Here is an 8782-nt window from a genome sequence, read left to right as displayed (position 1 = left end):
CAGCTTCCAGTAATCTGGTCTTGACGGTGGTTGTAGACAACTGCTTCCCTGTCATCTTTTGCATCTCCTCCGCCAGTTGCCGGCTCATTGCCCTTCGGTTGTACAGTGACTTTCGGATCAGCATCCGCTGGGTCGTCAGCCTCTTCCGTCCCCTACCCTTTTTGTCAGCTGCTGACGGTTTCCTCGTATTTCTTAAATAAGCACTGAATTGTGCGCCTGGCTACACCAAGTTTTCTGGCTATTGCAGCCTCCGACAGCTTCCCACGCCACGAGAGAGCCTCGTACCGTCTCTCCAAGGTCATGCGAGGTCTTGGGCCCATCTAGGAATGAACGATAAAAAACCAGTTATTTTCATTAAAACTATTCATTTGAATAATGTTATGCTATAACAAAACTGCTATGAGTTATTATTCATTAAACAAAAAAGAAAGAAAGCAGAATTTCTCACCTTATTTGATGTATAACAGAAAGTTTTGTGAACCGGAAGTGACGTCACCAAGCAGAGTGTAGGAGAATTTGTGAGGAAAAAAATCTTGCAAATACACAAATCAATTAACCTACGAGCTGTTCAAAACGTCTTACGCGATGAGAAAACTTAGTACGGTGTGATTTCGGTCCTTGCGAGGCGCTACCTATATCTATTAAACAAAGGAAGATTTGTCTGCATCCGCACTCCAAGTTGTTGTTGCACTGCTATGTCAACATCATTAGGCTGTAGACTCTCAAACTGCTCTGCAAACAAAGTTACGTCATCGTTCTGCGCAACAGTGAACTCGCAACAAAGCAATAGTTCGAGATATGGCCACTAGGTGACAGCAAATACCTTGAGTGAAGAGTAAATCAAGGGTGCTAATTAATTTCTGACGGTAGTGTACATATATATATATATATAAGTACAGGCATCCTCTATGTTACGAAAGCGTTGCACTCCTGAAAATCTTTTCGCAATATGAAGTCCCGTAAGGTGAATTCCATTTCCCCATTTTTCCGTGTAAAATGAAAGTCAATGAACTTGGAATTCAAGCAGAAAAATGTGTTTCACGTTCCGGAACTCCACATAAATGCAGGATTCTTCACGAATTCAACGCTTTCGCAACACAGTGGCGGATCCTTTTATTATACTGATGCTATTTAGAAGGTTGTGACTGCTGCAGTAGCCAAGAGTATTGCATTCAGACTCTACAATTAGCTTTAAATAATAATCGTATCTAGATTACAAAAAGAAAGGAATTAGCTTCGTAATTCTTACAATATAGCAATTGCTTTAACCCAGAAACAAATACATCGAACACAGGCATAACTTTACTGTATAGAAAGCACATTTAATTATAAAACTGTCAGAGTTGAAGTATTGAAACATTTAGCTAAATACTTGCTGAATGAAGGCTAAATAGAGATGAAATATTTAGGCTGTTGTTTCTGTAACGTCAAGATGCGATGAAGCGAAAGCATTGTGTAGGAAACTGCTACGCTCAGAATTATTTGCATTGTTCGAATTCAATGTCTTCCGTGTCGTTAATTCTATTATCTTCGTTTGTCTTTTGTATGTTAAACCTCTTAGCCACAAATGTGAACGCTGTATTATGTAAACTGGAACGCACTGATTACGTCATGCTCTTGCTGCTGTTTCGGGTTGACTCTTTGGCTCTGAATTCGGTTGCTACTTTTCTGCTTCTGTCTTCAACTCAAACTGGTTTTTCATAAAGTTTTTTTCTTGTTGGTCTTGAATTATCATCGATGCTTCTGTAACTTCCATCCATCCACCTTTTCCACCTACTATTCATAGGCGGGGCGTAAGTTGTAGAATCAACAAGCACCTCTTCCATAAGCTCCTATCAAAGGCAACCATCATTAGCCTTTCTGGCAGGCCTACCAAGTGTTACCGACTGAGTCTATGGATATCTTGTTCTTGGTCTACCCCTAAGTCTCCTTGAAGAACCGTCTTGTGATTCTTTCTTGCGACATTCTAACCACAAGTCCGCACACTAATATAAAAAGACCCCACAGATTTATCCATTACAGAACGTAAACAGAATAAACAACACCGCGCTATATATATCTACACCCCCCAAAAAATGTATACATATAACACCGCTATACATACTACACACTCCATCCCCGCAGAGAAACCACATTATTAATAGAAACCTACTTTCCGGCTACACAACATACCTAACAAAGGGACATAATTCCTAGCATAATCCCCTGGAACTTTTTTCATTTCACCACCTTTTTACAGCAGACGCCGACCGGTCGCGCTAATCCACCCCCAGTAGTGGAGACCAGTCGCCATATTCCCTTCAGTGTTGGCTACCTCTGTGACCCCTCAATGCTAAAAAGTAGAGGCAACAAATTCTGTAAATTTCTCTTTTCTAAGTTGAGTCACTGACCCTATGCAAACCCAATTTTACCTCTTCGAAATTTCTATCCTTTGAGCATCGGAGGCCCTGCCAAGAACTTCCACTCCGCTGATATAGCTTTCAGAGTTACTGAGGGACACAATGCATCACACTGAGATTGGACCTTGTGGTGGCATCGTGACATACGCTCGGTCACATCACATCTGCCGCCAAACCATTCTCATTCATAACGTTTCTGTCCACCGAAACTAGGAGAAAAGACACTTGCCCAAAATGATGCAAATGGACATATTCATTTACATATAAAATATATATATACAAAATATATATACATCTATATATGTATGTGTATACTACCACACAAGTTGTTGTTCATATGAAATTAGGTTTTGACGTATATAGGCTACGATACATACATCCAAACATACATACATACATACATACATACATACATACATACATACATGCATACATACATACATACATACATACATACATACATACATACATACATACATACATATATTTTTATGTGGTTTACACTGTTTCACAATCGTCTCTGAAGTCTTAATTTTCCTTCTCGTGTTCCCCGAAAACGACAAAAACGACAACCGGTTCGTTTTAAGTCTGCCACAATGAATTTCGAATTTTAGTGAAATGTATACAGGGTGGGTTGGGGTAGGGTGGAGTAAAAGGAAGTAGGGGTGGGGTGAACTGAATGCTGTATTTTTTTTTTTTTGTTTTTTGCTTTGTGAAAGATGATCTTACTCCTGTGTGTGCCCAAATTTCTCTTTGTATCTTCATCTCTTTTAGTCCCCGCCTTTGCACAACTAACATCCTCTCTCTCTCTTTTTTTCTCCCTCTTTCTCTCTCTCCTTCTCTCTCTCCTCTCTCTCTCTCTCTCTCTCTCTCTCTCTCTCTCCCTATATTTATCAATTTCTCAATCTTCTCTGCCTATTTATGTGTGCTTGTCTTCCAATCTATATATCCCAAGGCTTGTTTACCATTTTCCATTCTATATACTTTCTTGCCTTTTTCTCATTCTCTTTCTTCCTTTCTCTCCCCGCTCCCTTTCTCTCTCTCTCTCTCTCTCCCTCTCTTTCACTCGCTATTGCTCTCTGTATATATGTGTGTGTGTGTATTTATGTATGTAGACAGGCATTATGTGTATGTGTTTGTATTTATGCATGTATGTGTAAATGTAGGCATTATGTACGTACGTATTCATATATGTGTGTGTGTGTGTGGTGTGTGTGTGTGTACATATGTGCGCGCGTGTATGTGTCTGTGTGAGTGTGTTTTCAATCTAGCAACCTATATTTCAATCTAGCCATTTAGCAGGCAAAACACACACACATACACGTGTGTGTTTGTGTGCGAGTGTGTGTGTGTGTGCGTGTCTGTGAGTGTGTGTATGTGTAAAGATAAGACTGTTACATCATTCCTTTTGTTTATTTGCATTCCCTGTAAATACATTCATTACGCCTACTTTTGTTTGTTGGCCATTTTTTTGTTTATATGTAGAGTACAGGTTAGATGAATAGATAGATAGTCAGATAGATAGATAGACAGACATACAGACTGATAGATAGATAGATAGATAGATAGATAGATAGATAGATAGATAGATAGATAGATAGATAGATAGATAGATAGATAGATAGATAGATAGATAGATAGATAGATAGATTGCTACTACTCCTCCAGAATAGTACCGATCAATTTGATTTCCGATGTGTCCGAAACAGTGATGTCGGGTGCGCAGGTAGACACGACTTTCTGTATCTCAGTTCGAACAGGATGCCCCTTACATTCTCCAGCCTCCGCTGTAAAGGCTCCAGCTCCAAAATATACGGAAGGAACAAGGTGAACTAAGGTGTGCATACGAAGCGGATTCGAACGATGATTGAACAGACTCCATTTTACATGGTAGCAATCCAATCTCCAAAAACATGATAGAAGAAGCCGGTTATGCTTGAAACCATCTCGTATGCTTTAGATTTATCTAAATAAAACGTTAGAACTATAAAAATGAAATTATCAAGAGGGAAAAAAAACACATAGGAAACAAAGAAAAAACAGAGCAGGAAGTAAACAGCAGAAGATGGGGTGGGAGAGTAATAGGATGTGCACCCAAGAACAAATAGCGTATCCAACCGTGACTGCAAAGGCGCTACCGCGGGTAATGGTTAGCGACAATCGCTGCCGTGGACACCTCATCTCGCGAGATTCATTTTTCCGACGAGCCGCAGTTTTCTGGATTTTGCGGAGGAAATCAACAGTGAGGGCCCGTGGACACCTGAGGTCTCGATGACGACTGGTACAAATTAAAATCTAAATTGGTGTAAGTTCCACTGAGACCAGATCTAGTGGTGATTCGTTCTATGGTGTATTGCATGAGGAGTGGCAGAGTCGATGTGTACACCTTTGTATGTCTTTGACGAAACTACGAACAACAAACGCCAAACTCTTAGTAAACACTTTTGCCAAACCAGCATAACTCAACTTAACTCCGTGTTGAGCAGAGTTGTAAGACTGAAGTTGTCTACTCTGCAGCCCTTTGTTCGAGTTCTTGAGCAACGTCATCATTCATCGGCTCACACGACTCGCATTGCTGCCAGTTGCAATAAACAGTTGCCAAGACATTACCAAACAAGTCTTGTCATGTAACATATTGACCCCCATCCAATCCATTTCTTCCCCTACTGAAATCAGTTTTTCGCAGTTCTCTGGATCTTCGGCTGAGAAACGTACCAAAGCATCGAAGTAGTATTGAAGCCCACAATCTCCAGGGTGTCACTTTTTGCGAACAATACAGCAAAGTGCAACGGAAAGACTGTAGGAATTTGACCAGGATCGAACATCACACATCCACTGCGGTCCTCCGAAAGCATATGACGTTTTCGCTACGCTTCCACTGGCTGCACCTACCGACAGCTTTCATTCCTTTTTATTTCAGAACATCCACTCTAACCCAGCAAACCATACATCACTCATGTTTCACTTTAAGGCAATGGATAAGGACCACTTCCGGCGATAAGCCGGTCGTAAACGATGTCTTATCTGTTCGCTTCTTTTAATCCGTTGACTTTTCTCATTTTCTGTTCTTTATGGCAACAGCTTTACTATATCTGATAGATTCTGTTTTTTAATTCCCAGTATTAGCGAGACCCATCACTAATTAATGCTTGCACCCTTCGACCTCGGCATAACTAATTCGCTAATCCAAACCCTGAAAAATCTTACTGTATCGAAAATGATACATTGAGTTTCCAGTATCCGGAGCAGCCCTTTATTAGTCTTCCCTAAGTTGAGTATTATAAGATCCCTAATCATTTTAATGGAAGTCAGTCAGTTAAACAACCATTTGATTGTTGCTATCTTTCGCATCTAAGCATTAACTGGATTCAGTTAAATGGCTTAAACTAATTAGGTTAGTGTAATTGGATTGAACTAATTGCATTTACTGCTAGTATTACTCCTACTACTAAGGCGGCGAATTGGCAGAGTCGATTGCACGCCGGGAAAAATGCTTAGCGGTATTTCGCCTGTCGCTAGTTCTGAGTTCAAATTCCGCTGATGTTGGACTTTGCCTTTCATCCTTCCAGGTGGTGGTGGTGGTGGTGATGGTCTCGTCGTTGTTTAATGCCAAGTCCGCACTGATGAAGAAAATAATCTATTATTCAGCCGTGACCATCCCGTCATTTTCTTATATCGATTTATTCAATGGAGGGTGTGTTTAAAGGACACCGTCCTCAACACGTTACACAGTTCTACAACCATATATATAGGGTCAACTATAAATTTTAAACAGCGATACGCTGCCCATCTCAATTCTTTTAGATATGAGAAAGACAGTAAACCCACAACACTTGCCAGTCACATACATCATCTCAAAAATAGAAATATTCCCTACACCTTGTCATGGTCTATAATAGATTCAGGGCTTCCATACCAAGGTCAACGCTCAGCCTTTAAGTTATGCCTAAAAGAGGCATTCCACATATTAAAACACAGCTCCTCAATGCTACTAAATAAATATATATGAGGCCCTAGGTACATGTAACCATTGCTTTTTTCATACAATCAAATTTTACCACAAATCTCAATGTAACCTAAATAACCACACAGAACATATCCCTAACACCCCTTAGGTAAACCCCAAGAACTCTATTTGACTTCCCATTAATTTTTGAACTCTCCAATCTTATTTTAATTGTTTAATACTACATATATGGACACGCATATGTGTATGTATGCGGATGTATGTGCGTATGTATATGTATATGAGCGTTTGTGTGCGTGCGTGTATATGTGTGTATGTGTACATGTATGCGTGTATATGTGCGCACTTGTATGCGTATAGGGATATATTTATGGGCATGCGTGTGTGTGTGCGCATATATATATATATGTATGTATGTATGTGTGAATTACTCTTTTACTCATTTACTTGTTTCAGTCATTTGACTGCGGCCATAATGGAGCACTGCCTTTATTCGAGCAAATCGACCCCAGGACTTATTCTTTGGAAGCCTAGTACTTATTTTATCGGCCTCTTTTGTCAAACCGCTAAGTGACGGGGACGTAAACACACCAGCATCGATTGTCAAGCGATGCTGGGGGGAGGGAACACAGACACACAAACATATACACACACACATATACATATATACGGGCTTCTTTCAGTTTCCGTCGACCAAATCCACTCACAAGGCTTTGGTCAGCCCGAGGCTATAGTAGAAGACACTTGCCAAAGGTGCCACGCGGTGGGAATGAACCCAGAACCATGAGGTTGGTAAGCAAGCTACTTACCACACATCCACTCCTATGTATGTGTGTATACATATGTGTATGCATGCGTATGTATGTATATGTATATATGTGTGTATATATATGTGCGTGTGTGCATGTGTATATATATGCACGGATTTAAAAAACAAAAGTATGCAGGCCTATATAAAAGTACATGCACACACACATATATATGTACATATGTGCGCGCGTGCGTATACTGAAATGCACTTCTTTCTGTCTTTCTCTCTGATTCTTCAACCCATACTATCACATTCGCCAGTAGAATAAACGCATAAGTCTATATATTTCTTTACTGCCCACAAGGGGCTAAACATAGAGGGGACAAACAAGGACAGACGAAGGGATTGAGTCGATTATATCGCCCCCAGTGCGAAACTGGTACTTTATTTATCGACCCCGAAAGGATGAAAGGCAAAGTTGACCTCGGCGGAATTTGAACTCAGAACGTAACGACAGACGAAATACCGCTAAGCATTTCACCCGGCGCGCTAACGTGTCTGCCAGCTCGCCGCATAAGTCTATTTATAGAAACTTGACCATTCTTAGTATTCTTCTCTTCCGTTTTGATGTTTTCTACTTACTTTAGAAAACCCCGCCCTCTATACCTTATTCTGTACCTATCCCTTAGTGCTATTCTAACATATCGCCCCGCCTCACACACCTCACAGATATTCATTACTTACATTCTTATCTCTTCCTACCCCTTCCCTACTTCTCTCCACCCCTTCATAATATCTTGACCACCAACACTCCTCTTTTCACTTTCTTTCAATGTTTCTTTTTTCTCATTTTCTCTTCTTGTTTTCCTCCTTTTTCTTTGACCTCTCTCCCCACTTTAACACACACATCCCTTCTCCCCTCTCTGTCCACTTAATACTACCACTACATTCTCAAATTTTCATACACATCACAAGACCCGCTTGAATGAACAGCACATGGAATCTACGTCTCTACACTTTCCATTGTAATGACAAAATATGAACTGCTATTGGAATTTACATACCACGGACAAGAAGCATGTCTACCACTTCTATACACCACTTTCCTTGGATAATGGAACTACAACTATAACATCTTTATTTTTATTTTCATTTTTATTCTCTTATTTCTACATTCATTCTCCTATTTTCCTATACACTCCTTGTTTTCTTCCTTTTCCAAAATAATTCCTTATATTGAACTCTAATATTTCCCTCTATTTAACTATCTCACATCGTCTCTGATGAAGGGATATCCCTAATATCCCAGAAACAGCTGTAAGACTAACTTTCTCTTTATAAATGTCCTGAAAATTCCACACATCCTTGACTTTGTTGTCTCATTTTATTTAACACACACAGACATAGACACACACAAACACACACACACACAAACGCACACACACACACACACACACACACACACACACACACACACACACACACACACACACACACACACACACACATATATATATATATATATATATATATATTGGCCATAATTGAGCGCTAAATTCACAAGTTTTTTTAATTATCTCTGTTTATTTTCTCTTATTCCTTTCTGTTGAAGAGCGTAGGCTCGAAACATAAAAGACTTTCTCACCTTTCCGAGCATCAAAATAA

General features: G+C 39.9%; 1 long non-coding RNA gene across 1 annotated transcript in view; it reads right to left on the bottom strand.

Annotated features, from left to right (window-relative positions):
- Window positions 1-5375: 5375 nt before the first annotated feature.
- LOC118761161 overlaps window positions 5376-8782 on the bottom strand; it is a 16991-nt gene continuing 13584 nt past the window's right edge. Inside the window, exon 3 of the long non-coding RNA XR_004997184.1 lies at window positions 5376-5387. This is a non-coding gene — a long non-coding RNA (uncharacterized LOC118761161). The remainder of the gene's footprint in view (window positions 5388-8782) is intronic.

This window comes from Octopus sinensis, unplaced genomic scaffold, assembly GCF_006345805.1.
Source record: "Octopus sinensis unplaced genomic scaffold, ASM634580v1 Contig09810, whole genome shotgun sequence".
NCBI classification, from domain to species: Eukaryota; Metazoa; Mollusca; class Cephalopoda; order Octopoda; family Octopodidae; genus Octopus; species Octopus sinensis.
This window is presented reverse-complemented; position numbering and strand designations above follow the sequence as displayed.